Raw genomic sequence first — 15,786 nt, forward strand, 5'->3', positions numbered from 1 at the left:
GCCCCCCGACGCCGGCAAGGAGCCAGCACCTCCACGGCGCTAAGAGGGGCGCTGCACTGCTGGCCAGGCGGGGGTGGAGGGGCCAGGCAGCAACTGTGAGAGTAGAAACGTTTGCCCTCTTTTCGCAGCGTCTCCTGGCTCGGACCAGTGCTAGAAGTGTCCAGTCCAGCAGCTCCTGGACCAAGACTCCCTGGCCATTCCCTTCCTCCTCCCTTCCATCCACCCCCATACGGTCAGAGCTCCCAAAGCAGCGTGGTGACGGGTGCGGGGAGGGGAGTGGGGGGATCTCTCTGAGATACTTCTGCCTTGGGGTCACTGGATCATTCATTCGACAAACATCCGCGAGCAAGCCAGGAACTAGGAGCCATCCTTGCCACCTCCCTCTCCCTCGCTGCCCATATTAAAAATACACCTCCATTTCCTGTCGATTCTCTTTCCTAAATATCTTTCCAGTCCACCATTCCTTCCGTTTGCCCCACTACCTCCCGCCTGGGCTCCTAATGCAGTAGCCTTCTATCTGGTTTTCTTGTACTCATTCTGGCCCGGCTACACTCCATTCCCTGCATTGCAATTCAGCTGTCATTTCAGAACACAAGTCTGGTGTGCCCCCCACACCCCGCCACACGGTGTTGCCTAAACTCCTCCATTGTTAGAATAAAATCTGGACGCTGATATCTGAGCTGAGTCTTGAAGACATGAGTTCAACAAGCAGAAAAGAGGGAGAAGGGCATGTGCAGAGGGAGGGAAGTGTGAACAAATCATTGACACATTCAGGTTTCCCTGTCAGGGGACCAGCACTCTGTACAAAGCACTCTAAAGCACTGCCTCTTAACATTATTGGGATCTCAAAACAACCCTGTGAGACAAATACAGCATGCAACTTTCCCACTAGTTTACAAGCATGGAAACTAGTTTGTGGGAAGCAACAAATGCAATGGTTAAGAGCACAGGCAATGTAGTCAGACCCTCTTGGGTTGTAAAACTATTGATGCCTCTAGTCAGCTGGGTAAACACTTATCTGATCCTTGATCTTTTACCTATTAAATAGGAATAATTAATCCCTCCCTCTTATGAGATAATTTATATAAAATGCTTAGTTAGAGGAGTTGGGCACTTTGGAAATGCTCAGTAATCATTAGCTGTTTTGATTGTAATGGGCTCTGAGAAAGGGAGGGAACTGCTCTCTTCCACAAATTTCTGAAATTATAGGAAGTAAGCCCTAATTGTTAACACTTCCACAGAGCTTATTGTGTGCCAGTCACTACTATAAGTGCTTTACAAAAATTAACCCTTTTAATCCTCTTGTTGTTTCCACTTTACAGATAAAGAAATTGAGATACAGAGAGGTGAAAGAACTTGTCCCAGGCCCTACAGCTAGTAAGTGATGGACCTGGAATTTAAGCCCAGGTAGACTGCCTCCAGAGACTGTGCTTGTAACCACTACTCCCAGTCTGATCCCCTTTTATCCTGTTGTAGTTTTAATCTTCTAAGAAATATTTCAGTGGGTTGGTTTGATTCTTATTTCTCATTAATGGATAGAGTAGATACTTCATCTAATTTTCTAGCACAGAAAATGAGGGCCAAGTCAGGAGTACAGTGGATGAGAACTTAGCTCACTCCCAAAGTCACGTCCCCATTTTCACAGATGTATCTTCTTTTTTTTTTTTAAAGAGTTTCGCTCAGTTGCCCAGGTTGGAGTGGAGTGGCATGATCTTGGCTCACTGCAACCTCTGCCTCCTGGGTTTAAGTAAGTCTCCCACCTCAGCCTCCTGAGTAGCTGGAAATACAGGTGCAAACCACCATGCCTGGCTAACTTTTGTATTTTTAGTAGAGACCGGTTTTTGCCCTGTTGCCAGGCTGGTCTTGAACTCCTGGCCTCTAGTGATCTGCCCGCCTCAGCCTCCCAAATGCTGGGATTATAGGCATGAGCCACTGCACCCGGCCAAGATGTATCCTTGAGAACATGAATCCATGGATTATTTTGAGCCCAAGATGAAGAAAGATCAGGAACCTCTGTCCCTTCTCTTTGCCAGATATTTGCCATAAAGAAGGAATAGAGAGGGGGAAACATCTAACCTGAAAATATTTCAGGGGGCTAAGCTGGAAGGGTGTCACCCAAAAGAAAGACCCAAGCAGCAGACTAGGAGTGGGTGGCCAAAAGGTTGAATAGCACTGTGAAAAGGTAGATGGCTTGAGACTCTGGCTTCCACCTAGGATGCAGAAAGCAGGGAAGAGCATCATTATCAAACTAATAACAGTTTTTAAAAATTGTTGGGTAATTTACAAAACCACAGCTTTTGTCAAACTTATCAGAGACCTAAGGTTGCAGAGCAACCAATTAACCTGCATTCCAAAGAAGGACAGGAGCCTCCAAGAAGAGATGGGATGCAGGCACTTGCTCAGTTGTGTAGCAAGAGAAAGACAAGCTCTCCTTGTAAGTAGGTAAGAACAGTTCAGCTAATGTTTATGTTTTTATTTTTCAGAGACAAAGTCTGACACTGTCCAGAGGCTGAAGCACAGTAGTGTAGCCATGACTCACTGTAACCTTAAACTCGTGAGCTCAAGGTATGCTCCCAGTTCAGCTTCCCAAGTATCTAGGACTGCAAATGCACATCACCACACATGGCTAATTTTATTATTATTATTATTTGGTAGTGATGGGGTCTTGCTATGTTGTCCAGGCTGGTCTCAAACTCCTGGCCTCAAGTGATCCTCCTGTCCCAGCCTCTCAAAGTGTTGGGATTATGGGTGTAAGACAACATGCCAGGTCAAAATGTTTATGGAATTACTAAAGACCCAGTGTAGCTAGCATGACTATACAGAATTTGTAGGAGATACAGACACTGAAGTAATCATAGAAACAAAAAACTCAAACCTAATTCAACTCCTGAAAAAAACGACTGAATCTCCCACACTAATGGCCTAAGAGAAGAAGAGATATGACAGTTTCCAGGCATAAATAATAATGAACTCAGTCCTTACTATTCTAAACACTGCATCCAAAACTCAATAAAAAATTACAACACAGGCCAGGCACAGTGGCTTATGCCTGTAGTCTCAACACTTTGGGAGGCCAAGGCAGATGGATCACCTGAGGTCAGGAGTTTGAGACCAGCCTGGCTAACATGGTGAAACCTCATCTCTACTGAAAATACAAAAAATTAGCTGGGTGTGGCCAGGCGCGGTGGCTCAAGCCTGTAATCCCAGCACTTTGGGAGGCCGAGACGGGCGGATCACGAGGTCAGGAGATCAAGACCATCCTGGCTAACACGGTGAAACCCCATCTCTACTAAAAAATACAAAAAACTAGCCAGGTGAGGTGGCGGGCGCCTGTAGTCCCAGCTACTCGGGAGGCTGAGGCAGAAGAATGGTGTGAACCTGGGAGGCGGAGCTTGCAGTGAGCTGAGGTCCGGCCACTGCACTCCAGCCCGGGCGACAGAGCAAGACTCTGTCTAAAAAAAAAAAAAAAATTAGCTGCGTGTGGTGGCAGGTGCCTGTAATCTCAGCTATTCGGGAGACTGAGGCAGGAGAATCACTTGAACCTGGGAAGCAGAGGTTGCAGTTTGACTGTGACAGTGGGTTACTTCTCATGAGATCTGATGGTTTTATAAGGGGCTTCCCCCCTGCTGGGCACTTCTCCTTGCTGCCGCCATGTAAAGAGGATGTTTTGCTTGGCAGTGAGCCGAGATCATGCCATTGCACTCCAGTCTAGTTGACAAAAGTGAAACTCTTACCTCAAAAAAAAAAAAAACAAAACAAAACAAAACATTACAACACACACACACACATTTTAAAATACCAAAAAAACCCTACTGTCAAGGACAAAGCAGGCCAGGTGTGGTGGCTCATACCTATAATCCAGCATTTTTGGGATGCCAAGGCGGATGGACTGCTTGAGGCCAGGAGTCTGAAGACCAGTCTGGGCAATATAGTGAGGCCCTGTTTCTATATTAAAGAGAGAAAGAGATAGAGAAAGAGAGAGAGAGAGAGAAAGCATGACCAGGTGCAAGATGCAGATGCTGTAGTTACCTGACACAGAACTTAAGACAACTATAAGTAATATGTGAATATGAAAGGCTCTTGTGGAAAACTTAGACAATATGAAAGAACGAAAGGGGAATTTTTGCAGAAATATGAAGACTACAAAAAAAAGAGACATAGAGAAATGCTAGAAATAAGAAAAAACACATATATATATATATATAACATATTTGAAGAAAGTTGTTGACAGGCGTATCAGTATACTAGTCCTTTCTCACGCTACTACAAGGACACACCTGAGACTGGGTAATTTATAAAGGAGAGAGGTTTAATTAACTCACAGTTCCACAGGGCTGGGGAGGCCTCAGGAAATTTACAATCATGACAGAAGGGGAAGCAAACACATCCTTCTTCACATGGCGGCAGCAAGGAGAAGTGCCCAGCAAAGGGGAAAGCCCCTTATAAAACCATCAGATCTCATGAGAAGTAACTCACTATCACAAGAACAGGATGGGGGAAACCACCCCCATGATACAACTGTCTTCACCAGGTCCCTCCCATGACATGTGGGGATTATGGGAACCACAATTCAAAATCAGATTTGGGTGGGGACACAGTCAAACCATTTAATTTTGCCCCAGCCCCTCCCAAATCTCATGTCCTCACAATTCAAAACACAATTATGTGCTTCCAACAGTCCTTCAAAGTCTTAACTCATTTCAGTATTAACCCAAAAGTCCAAGTCCAAAGTCTCTTCTGAGACAAGACAAATCCCTTCCACCTAAGAGCCTGTAAAATCAAAAGCAAGTTAATTACTTCCTTTTGGGGGTTATAGGCATAGGGTAAATACCCTCATTCTAAATGGGAGAAATTGGATGGGGTAAATTGGCCCAAAGGAGCTACAGGCCCCATGCAAGTCTGAAATCCAATAGGGTAGTCATTAAACCTGAAAGCTCCAAAATAATCTCCTTTGACTACAGGTCTCATATCCAGGTCACACTGATGCAAAAGTTGGGATCCCACAGCCTTGGGCAGCTCCATCCCTGTGGCTTCACAGGGTAGAGGCCCCCTCCCTGCTGCTTTCATGGCTGGCATTGAGTGTCTGCAACTTTTCCAGACACATGGTGCAAGCTGTTGGTGGATCTACCATTCTGGGGTCTGGAGGACAGTGGCCCTCTTCTCACAGCTCCACTAGGCAATGCCCCAGTGGGGACTCTGTGTGTGAGATGTGACCCCACATTTCCCTTCCACACTGCCCTAGCAGAGGTACTCCATGAGGGCTCTGCCCCTGCAGCAGACGTCTACCTGGACATCCACGCATTTCCATACAACCTCTGAAATCTAGGCGGAGGTTCCCAAACCTCAATTCTTGCATTCTGCATACTTGCTGGCCCAATACTACATGGAAGCTGCCAAGGCTTGGGGCTTGTACCCTCTGAAGCAACAGCCTGAGCGGTACTCTGGCCCCATTTTGCCGTGGCCGGAGTGCCTGGGATGCAGGGCACCAAGTCCCGAGGCAGCACACAGCAAGGGAGTGCTGGACCTAGCCCAGGAAACCATTTTTCCCTCCTAGGCCTCTGGGCCTATGATGGGAGGGGCTGCTGTGTAGGTCTCTGGTATGCCCTGGAGACATTTTCCCCCATTGTCTTGGTGATTAACATTTGGCTTATTGTTACTTAGGCAAATTTCTGTAAGGGGCTTGAATTTCTTCTCAGAAAAAATGCGTTTTCCTTTTCTATCGCATCACTGGGCTGCAAATTTTCCAAACGTTTATTCTCTGCTTCCTCTTGAATGCTTTGCTGCTTAGAAATTTCTTCTGCTAGATACCCTAAATCATCTCTCTCAAGTTCAAAGTTCCACAGATCTCTAGGGCAGGGACAAAATGCCACCAGTCTCTTTGCATAGCAAGAGTGAACTTTACTCCAGTTCCCAACTAGTTCCTCATTTCCATCTGAGACCATCTCATCCTAGATTTCATTGTCTATATCACTATTAGCATTTTGGTCAAAGCCATTCAACAGTCTCTAGGAAGTTCCAAGCTTTATCACATCCTCCTGTCTTCTGAGCCGTCTAAGACTTTAGGAAGTTCTACATTTTCCCACATTTCTTCTGAGCCCTCCACACTGTTCCAATCTCTATCTGTTACCCAGTTCCAAAGCTGCTTCTGCATTTTCAGGTATTTTTACAGCAGCACCTCATTCTAGCCATACCAATTTACTGTATTAGTCTGTTCTCACACTGCTATAAAGACATACCTGAGACTCGGTAGTTTACAAAGAAAAGAGGTTTAACTGACTCACTGTCCCACAGGTCTTGGGAGGCCTCAGGAAACTTACAATCATGGTGGACGGGGAAGCAAACACATCCTTCTTCATGTGGTGACAGCAAGGAGAAGTACCCAGGGAAGGGGGAAGCCCCTTACAAAACCACCAGTTCTGTGAGAACTAACTCATTATCATGAGAATAGGATGGGGGAACCAGTCTCATGATTCAATTATCTCCACTTGGTCTCTCCCATGACACGTGGGGATTATAGGAACTACAATTCAAGATGAGATTTGGGTGGGGACATAACCAAACCATATCAATCAGCAAACTCGACATAGCTGAGGAAATAAGCAGTGAACTTGAAGATAGGTCAATAGAGACTACTCAAACTGAAGCAGAAAGAGAAAAGAGTGAAACAAACAAACAAAAACCAGAACAAATATCCAAGCACTAACATATAAGTGATTCACATCCCAGAAGGAGAAGAAACAGAGAAGAAGACATATGTAGATATAATATTTATTTGTAGATATAATAGCTAATAATTTTCCAAAAATAATGAAAGATATCAAACCACAGAACCAAGAAACTCACAGAATCCAGAAAAGATTAAATGCCAATATACAAACACAACAAAGAAGCACATGCAAACACAACCTAATGTATCATATTGAAACTGCTGAAAACCAAAGATAAAGAGAAAATATTGAAGGCATCTAAAGGAAAAAGACACACTCCCTACAGAGGAACAAAGATAAGAAACACAGAATACTTCTCATCAGAAATTGTATGACTAGAAGATACAATCATATCTTTAAAATGCTGAAAGACAAAAAACTGCCAATCCAGAATTCTATACCTAGCAAAAACATCTTTCAAACATGAAGGAAATACTTTTTCAAATTAAAAAAAACAAAAACAAAAACAGAGAAAATTCATTACCAGTGGACTAGCAGTATAAGAAATGGCAGTGGAAGTTCTGTAAGCAGAAGAAATATGATACCTGAGAGAAACCTGGATCTACATAAAGAAATGATGATCTCTGGAAATGGATAGAATAAAGGTAAATATAAGAGAGACTGTTTCTCATTTTTACTCACTTTGAAAGGTTAACTGCTTTACTAAAGCAATGCATTGTGGCCTTATAGCATATATAAAAGTGAAATGTATGACAGTAACAACAGTTAAAATGAGGAGATGGAGGAATGGGAAATATGCTGTTAAAGGGTCCTTATGATATATAAGAAGTGGTATGACTTTATTTGAAGATAGACTGATTAATTAAAGATATAGTAAATTCAATAGCAACCACTAAAAAAAAATTTTTTTAGAGAAGTGTAAGTCACAAGCCAATAATAGAGAGAAAATGGAATCATAAAAATGCTGGAACAGGTAACTATGTGAGATGATGGATATGTTCATTTACTTCACTATAGTAACCACTTTACTATCTCTATGTGTCCCATAACATCATGTTGTATATCTTAAACATATACAATAAAATTTATTTTTTAAAATGACTGTAGAACATAAAACAAGTACATATAATAATTTTTTCTAATGTTGGGAGGCTTCCTCCCTGGGCCATTTGTGTCCAACATTTCTTGCTGAGTATGTCAAGATCACAAGGCCCTGACCTCTTTATCACCTGGGTCCTTGTTCAGGATTGTTAGTACAGCTAGAGTTTTAAGAGGTAAGATCATTTCTCAGACCAAGGCAGGCTTGCTTACTGCTTGCTATAAAAATGTCCTGGGGCTAGGCGTGGTGGCTCACGCTTGTAATCCCAGCACTTTGAGAGGCTGAGGCAGGAGGATCACTTGAGCCCAGGAATTCGAGACCAGCCTGAGCAACACAGTGAGACCCTGCCTCAAATAAATAAAATAAAATAAAATAAAATAAAATAAAATAAAATAAAATAAAATAAAAGTGCTGGGCCTAGGTCCCTCAGCTACAATGCAAACCCACTGTGTGAATACCATGCATCTGGGCTGACTGCATCACCTGTTGAATGTAGGACCAGGGGAACCAACACCACTATGCTGATGTTCACATTGTTTGTTGTGCTATGGATAATAAACTATTTCAATCAGATGCAATAAATCTTGTCTACCTGCAGCACCCATGAGATTGGGAGTTTTCCTTTTCAAAACATAATCCAAATCAAGGAAGAAAAAAAGAAAAAAAGCACAGATGCAAGAATAGAAAACAAATAACAAGATGATAGATTTTAATCCAGTATATCAGTAAAAAGACAACCGATTAAAAGACAAATCACCAGATTGGAAACAAAGTAAGAGCCAATAATATGTTGTCCACAAGACCCACTTTAAATATAAAGAAATATATGTGTTAAAAGTAAAAAATAGGCCAGGCGCGGTGGCTCAAGCCTGTAATCCCAGCACTTTGGGAGGCCGAGACGGGCGGATCACGAGGTCAGGAGATCGAGACCATCCTGGCTAACACGGTGAAACCCCGTCTCTACTAAAAAATACAAAAAACTAGCTGGGTGAGGTGGTGGGCGCCTGTAGTCCCAGCTACTCCAGAGGCTGAGGCAGGAGAATAGCGTGAACCCGGGAGGTGGAGCTTGCAGTGAGCTGAGATCCGGCCACTGCACTCCAGCCTGGGCGACAGAGCGAGACTCCGTCTCAAAAAAAAAAAAAAAAAAAGTAAAAAATATATGTATAGAGGAATTGGAACCCTAAAACAAATGAATGGAATGGAATAAGATACACCATACAAACATGAATCAAAGCAAGTTGGAGTGACAATATTAATATCAGACAAAGTAGGTTTAAGAAGGACTATTACCAGAGATAAAAAGGGGTATTATTTAATGATAAAAGGTTCAATTCACCAAGAAGACTTAACAGTCATAAGTGTGTATATACTAACAACAAAGCTTCAAAAATATATGAAGGAAAAACCAGTAGACCTGAAATAAGAAACAGAAAAATCTATATTGCACCTAGAGAATTCAACTCTTCTCTTTAAATAATCAATAAAATAAGTAGACCAAAAAAAAAGCAAGGATATAGAAAACCTTAATACTATCATTAATTTCTCCTAATTATATTTTCATGACACTTTACCCACCAACAGCAGAATAAACAATCTTCTCAACTGCACATACAACATTTTCAATGAGAGATTCATCATATTCTGGGCCATAAAAACAACCTCAACAAATTCAGAAGAATTTAAATTACGTTGTATGACCATAACAGAATTAAATAGAAATAATAACAAAGATAACTGAAAAACAATCCCAATACTTGGAAATAAAATATGAGTCAAAGATGAAGTCCAAGGGATATTAGAAAATACATGGCTGGGTGCAGTGGCTCAAGCCTGTAATCCTAGCATTTTGAGAGGCTGAGGTGGGTGGATCGCTTGACCTTGAATTTGAGACAAGCCTGGGCAACATGGCAAAACTTTGTCTCTACAAAAAAATACAAAAATTAGCTGGGCATGATGGCTTATGCCTGTATTCCCAGCTATCTGGAGGCCTGAGGCAGGAGGATAACTTGAGCCTGGGAAGTGGAGGTTGCAGTGAGCTGAGATGCCACCACTGCACTCCAGCCTGGACAACCGAGCGAGACCCTGTCTCAAAAAACAAACAAACAAACAAACACATTGAACCAGGCACAGCAGCTAATGCCTGTAGTCCCAGCATTTTGGGAGACTCACTGGGAGGATCACTTGAGCCCACAAGTTTGAGACCAGCCTGGGCAATGGTAGCAGAAACTTCATCTCTACAAAATATACAAAAATTAGCCAGGCGTGGTGGTACATGCCTGTAGTCCCAGCTACTCATGAGGCTGAGGCAAGAAAATCACTTGAGCCTGGGAGGTCAAGGTTGCAGTGAACCGAGATCACACCACTGCACTGTAGCCCAGGTAACAGAGTGAGACCCCATCTCAAAAAAATAATAAAATAGGCCGGGTGTGGTGGCTCATGCCTGTAATCTCAGCACTTTGGGAGGCCAAGGTGGGCGGATCACTTGAGGTCAGGAGTTTGAGACAAGCCTGGCCAACATGGTGAAAACCTGTTTCTACCAAAAAGACAAAAATTAGCTAGGCGTGGTGGTGGTGGTGGGTGCCTGTAATCCCAGCTACTTGGGAGGCTGAGGCACGACAATCACTTGAACCCAGGAGGTGGAGGTTGCAGTGAGCCGAGATCATGCTGCTGCACTCCAGCCTGGGTGATACAGCAAGACTCAGTCGAAGAAGAAGAAGAAGAAGAAAGAAGAAAGAAGAAGAAAGGAGGAGGAAGAGGAAGGAAGACGAAGGAAGAAGAAGAAGTAGGAGGAGGAGGAGGAAAGAAGAAGAAGAAGAAAAGGAGGAGGAGGAGGAGGGGGGAGGGGAGGAGAAGGAGAAGGAGAAGAAGGAAGAAGGAAGAAGAAAGAAGGAAGAAAGAAGAATAAATGGCCAGGTGCAGTGGCTCACACCTGAAATCCCAACACTCTGGGAGGCCGAGATGGATGGATCACTTGAGGTCAGAAGTTCGAGACCAGCCTGGCTAACATGGTGAAACCCTGTCTCTACTAAAAATACTAAGATCAGCCGGACATGATGGCATGCATCTGTAATCCCAGCTACTTGAGAGGCTGAGGCAGGAGAATCACTTGAACTTGGGAGGCGGAAGTTGCGGTGAGCCAAGATCACGCCATTGTGCTCCAGCCTGGGCAACAGAGCGAGACTCTGTCTAAAAAAAAAGGAAAAAGAAAAAAAGAAAAAACATACTGGATGGAATAAAATTGAAATGCCACAGTCAGCCACCAAAACACCTCCCAATGTTCCTTATCATGTATTTATATCTGGGCAGTCCTCTCCCACACTGTACCAAGGCGATGTCACGGGATCCTTTGGATGTCACTTTGTCAGCGCAAAACCTCTGTGGCTGGTGGTGCCTCTGCTGGAGTTTTGCTTGTGCCTGCTGGGCTCGTTCTGCCCACTCCCTCGGCAGGTTGCACTTGGCTAGTGCTACCAGCCCGGATCCCACGCCTGCCAAGGGTGAGCCAGGCATGGTGTGGTGGGGGCTGTGTGACCAAGCAAGTGTGAGGTCCAGTCAGTGCATACAGCCAGGCACACAAGCTGCTGTGGCAAGGTGGGCAGCTCCAGGCACTGGCACAGGCACCAGCTCCATGCAAGGCTGTGGCTGGACCAGACCTACCCCAAGCAACTTCTGCTGTAGGCACCAGCGTCTGGATCAGGGGAACGCAGTGGCACCCGAAAGCTCTGAGACACCAGGAACTGCAGGGCCCCAAAGAGGGTGTTACAGCATGTAAGTCAGGCCTCGGGGAGCCCCGAGATCTGGGCCCCCAGAAGGGCCGTAGCTCTTCTCTATTTCCCATCAACCGCAGCAGCACTGCGAGTTGGGGGCGCTGCATTTCAGGGGGTGGTGTTTCAGCCCATTTGTGTTACTGCTCTTTCACTCCCACCGCCCTGCTCCGGCCTGCGGCTCCTGGGCTGGCCTGGCCGCGCCACTGCTTCCTGTTGCATTGGGTGGCAGCCCGGCGCTGGCAAAGGGCAGGAGAACTAGTGTGTTACTGCTCTGGCTCGGAGAATCCCGAGGTCTGGGCCTCCAGAAGGGTCTCCACTCTCCACTCCAGCAGTTCAGGAGCGTGTCACTGCCTGCACCTCAGCGAGCTACCCAAGAACGTGTTACCGCCCCTTTAGCTCCCACCTGCAGCTCGGTGAGCCGGCTAGGAAAGTGTTACAGCTCCTTTCACTCCCGCATTTGGCGGGTCCTGAGTTCTTGTCTAGCATCCATGAAGAATGAGGTTACGCAGACAACTGGAAGGTGAGTAAGGCAGAGAACACCTTTATTGGGTGACCAAACAGCTCTCAGAGGAGAGGAGACCCGAAGTGGGTAGCTCCTACCTGCAGGCAGGTAGTCCCAACCAGTCCGTGAGTCTGGCTGGGTCAGGAAAAAGCACCGTCTGATTGGCTGAAAGGCACCAAGGAAGTTCTCATTCCAGGTAGTGGACTCCACCCAGAACTGGCAGGCTGGCCGTCAGGCTTCAAGCCATCCCTGGCTTGAAGGTGGGATTTCACCAGGGACCCAACTCTTCCCACCTAGGAACCTGTCTGCCTCCCGCCACCATTAGTTTCTCTATGTGACCCACAGGATATGCCAGAAATGATGCTATGTCACTTCTAAAATTAAAAAAAAAAAAAAAAAAAAAAAAGACTGCAGTTTCTGTCTTGAGTGTGTACTCTATTTTTTGGGTCACTCACTCTGGGAGAAGCAAGCTGCCATTTTGTCAACAGCCCTATAGAGAGGCCCACATGGCAAGGAAAGGAAGCTTCCGGCCAAGAGCCCGTGAAGGCTGAGGCCTGCCAGCAACCACATGATTTGAGTATGGAAATTGATAAAATTGCCCTAGTAAAATCTTGGGATAATTACAGCCCTGGCCAGCAGTTTGACTGAAATCTCATGGGAAACTTAGGCAGAACCACTCAGTTAAACCACTCCTGGATTCCTGATACTTAAGCACTTTGAGATAGTAAATGCTTCTTGTTTTAAGCTGCTAAATTCTGGGATAGTTTATTATGCAGCAATAGGTAACATATTAAAATTCTGTTCATTGGAACATATAAAGAAAAAAATGTTTAAAGGGGAAAAGAAAGATTTTGGTACTGGGTAAAGTACTGCTGTAACAGTACTCTAATATGCAGGAGTGGCATTACAATTGGACTTTGAGAAGAGTGTAGTAAAAACCTAAAGTGCCTGAAGAAGCTGTTAAAGAAGCCTCAGCCCTTAGATAAGGTGCAGTGAGGGTATGCAGGAAAGTGAAGTAAATACTGTTTTTCTGGTTTTCTTTTTGTTTGATTTTTGTTTTGTTTTGTTTTGTTTTGTTTTTTTGACAGAGTGTTGCTCTTGTTGATCTCAGCTCACTGCAACCTCTGCCTCCCGGGTTCATGTGACTCTCCTGCCTCAGCCTCCCAAGTAGCTGGGATTACAGGTGCATGCCACCACACCCAGCTTTTTTTAGTAGAGGCGGGATTTCACCATGTTGTTCAAGCTGGTCTTGAACTCCTGACCTCAGGTGATCCACCCGCCTTGGCCTCCCAAAGCGCTGGGATTACAGGCATAAGCCACTGAGCCCAGCCAAGTGAAGTAAATACTATTGGAAACTATACTGTGACACAAAAATTAGCAATCCTGTTGCCTGCAATAAAGTGGAAAACAGAAAATGTGCCTAATGAAGTGGATGATCTAAGTAAAGCAATTTCCAAGCAAAATGTTAAAGGCACCACCTGCTTTCTTCTTGCTGCCTATAGTGAAAGGGAGGAGCAAAGGGATAAACTAAAGCAAGAGGTCTCCAGTGAGAGTGATACTGCCTCCCAGGGGATATTTGGCAATGTCTGGAGGCATTTTTAGATGTCAAAGCTGGAGAGGTTGTTACTGCCATCTAGTTGGCAGAGGCCAAGGATGCTGTTAAACATACTACAATGTATAAGGCAGCCCCCCTCAAACCACCTCAATCCCCCCACCAAATACACACACATCAAATAATTATCCTAGCTGAAATATCAATAGGGCTCAAGTTGAAAAATCTTGAACTTTTTAAAAGGAAAGAATGTTAAACATGAAAGAGCTAAGACTTCATGATTTAGAAAATGCTTATCCTCTCCAAATAGCAGATGATAGTAAAATTTAAAAATGGCTTCCCAGCAAAACTCAAGTACAGGGCACTGCCAGGAAAGCCTCGTCCAAATATGAAACTACAAATATTAATGTACAGCCTGGCCAACATGGTAAAAGCCCATCTCTACTAAAAATACAAAAAATCAGCTGGGCGTGGTGGCACATGCCTATAATCCCAGCTACTGTGGAGGCAGGAGAATCACTTGAAACCAGGAGGCAGAGGTTGCAGTGAGCCAAGATCACACCACTGCATTCCAGCCTGGGCGACAGAGTGAGACCCTGTCTCAAAAAACAAACAAACAAAAAGAATATTAATGTAAAATATTTTGTTAACATCTCAGAAAGACTTAAGGCAGTGCCTCAGAATACTATTCAGTCTTATTTATTTATTTATTTGGAGACGAAGTCCCACTCTTGTCCCCCAGGCTGGAGTGCAGTGGCACAATCTTGGCTAACTGCAACCTCTGCCTCCCAGGTTCAAGTGATTCTCCTGCCTGAGCTTCCCAAGAAGCTGGGATTACAGGTGTCTGTCACCATGCCCGGCTAATTTTTGTATTTTTAGTAGAGATGGGGTTTCACCATGTTGGCCAGGCTGCTCTTGAACTCCTGACCTCAGGCAATCCACCCGCCTCGGCCTCCCAAAGTGCTGGGATTACAGGCGTGAGCCACCGCGCCCGGCCTCTTATTCAGTCATATTTAAAGAGTCTAAACAAATTATGGATATGCCTCACAGATCCTCCAAATCAAAACAATAGTGATTCTGGAAATCTTATGGCTAATTGTTGTCTCTTAGCCATCTCAGCAGAAGCCTAGAGTAGAGAAGGGCTTATTGCAAAGAAATCTGTGGGCATGTCTTTTGTCTAACAGAGTAATATTGAATAAGATCAAAGCGACCCACAAGTTTTAAAAAGGATTATATATCCAGAAACATCACCACCTTGAATTTGCAGGGATAAAAAGAGTACAAATAAAAAGAGGATTTTGGCCAGGCGCAGTGGCTCATGTCTATAATCCCAGCACTTTGGGAGGCCAACATGGGCAGATCACCGGAGGTCAGGAGTTCAAGACCAGCCTGGCCACCATGGTGAAACCTTGCCTCTCCTAAAAATATAAAAATTAACTGGATGTGGTGGTGCACACCTGTAATCCCAGCTACTTGGGAGGCTGAGCCACGAGAATCTCTTGAATCTGGGGGCTGGAGGTTGCACTGAGGGGAGATTGCGCCACTGCACTCCAGCCTAGGTGACAGAACAAGACTCCGTCTCAAAAAATAATAATAAAAATTTAAAAAAAGAGGATTTCTAGTTTTGGACAAGATAGAGGAGATGTATTCCTTTCTATCCCTGCTACTATATACATTTAAAATGCTGGGAATTATATATAAAACAAGCATAAGAAGGCAGAACAGCCTGAAATCTCCATACTGGAGGAATGATACAGCAGTGAGTCCCTGGGTGTTTTCTTTTCCAAAGCCTACAACCTGGAAATGCCACAGGTACAGACAGAAATGTCCCCATGAAAAGATTGCTTTCTCTCTTGTCAAAGGACTGGGGAAGGGGCGCCCTAGCAAGATAAACCCTCCTTTTTCTTTTTTTTTTTTTTTTTTTTTGAGATGGAGTCTCACTCTGTCACACAGGTTGGAGTGCAGTGGCATAATCTCAGCTCATGGCAACCTCCACCTCCTAGGCTCAAGTGATCCTCCTGCCTCAGCCTCCCAAGTAGCTGGGACTACAGGCCCGTGCCACCATGTCCGGTTAATTTTTTTGTATTTTTAGTAGAGATGGGGTTTCACCTTTTTGGCCAAGCTGGTCTCGAACTCCTGACCTCAAGTGATCTACCCGCCTCGGTCTCCCAAAATGCTTGGATTACAGGCATGAGCCACCA

The 15,786-nt window shown here is 44.6% G+C and overlaps 1 protein-coding gene across 1 annotated transcript in view; it reads right to left on the minus strand.

Annotated features, from left to right (window-relative positions):
* The window catches only part of SYS1 (Sys1 golgi trafficking protein), a 50,941-nt gene that overhangs the window by 2,630 nt on the left and 32,525 nt on the right, over positions 1–15,786 (minus strand). The window lies entirely within an intron of this gene.

Source organism: Colobus angolensis, unplaced genomic scaffold (genome assembly GCF_000951035.1).
Source record: "Colobus angolensis palliatus isolate OR3802 unplaced genomic scaffold, Cang.pa_1.0 Scaffold8, whole genome shotgun sequence".
Classification (NCBI taxonomy): Eukaryota; Metazoa; Chordata; class Mammalia; order Primates; family Cercopithecidae; genus Colobus; species Colobus angolensis.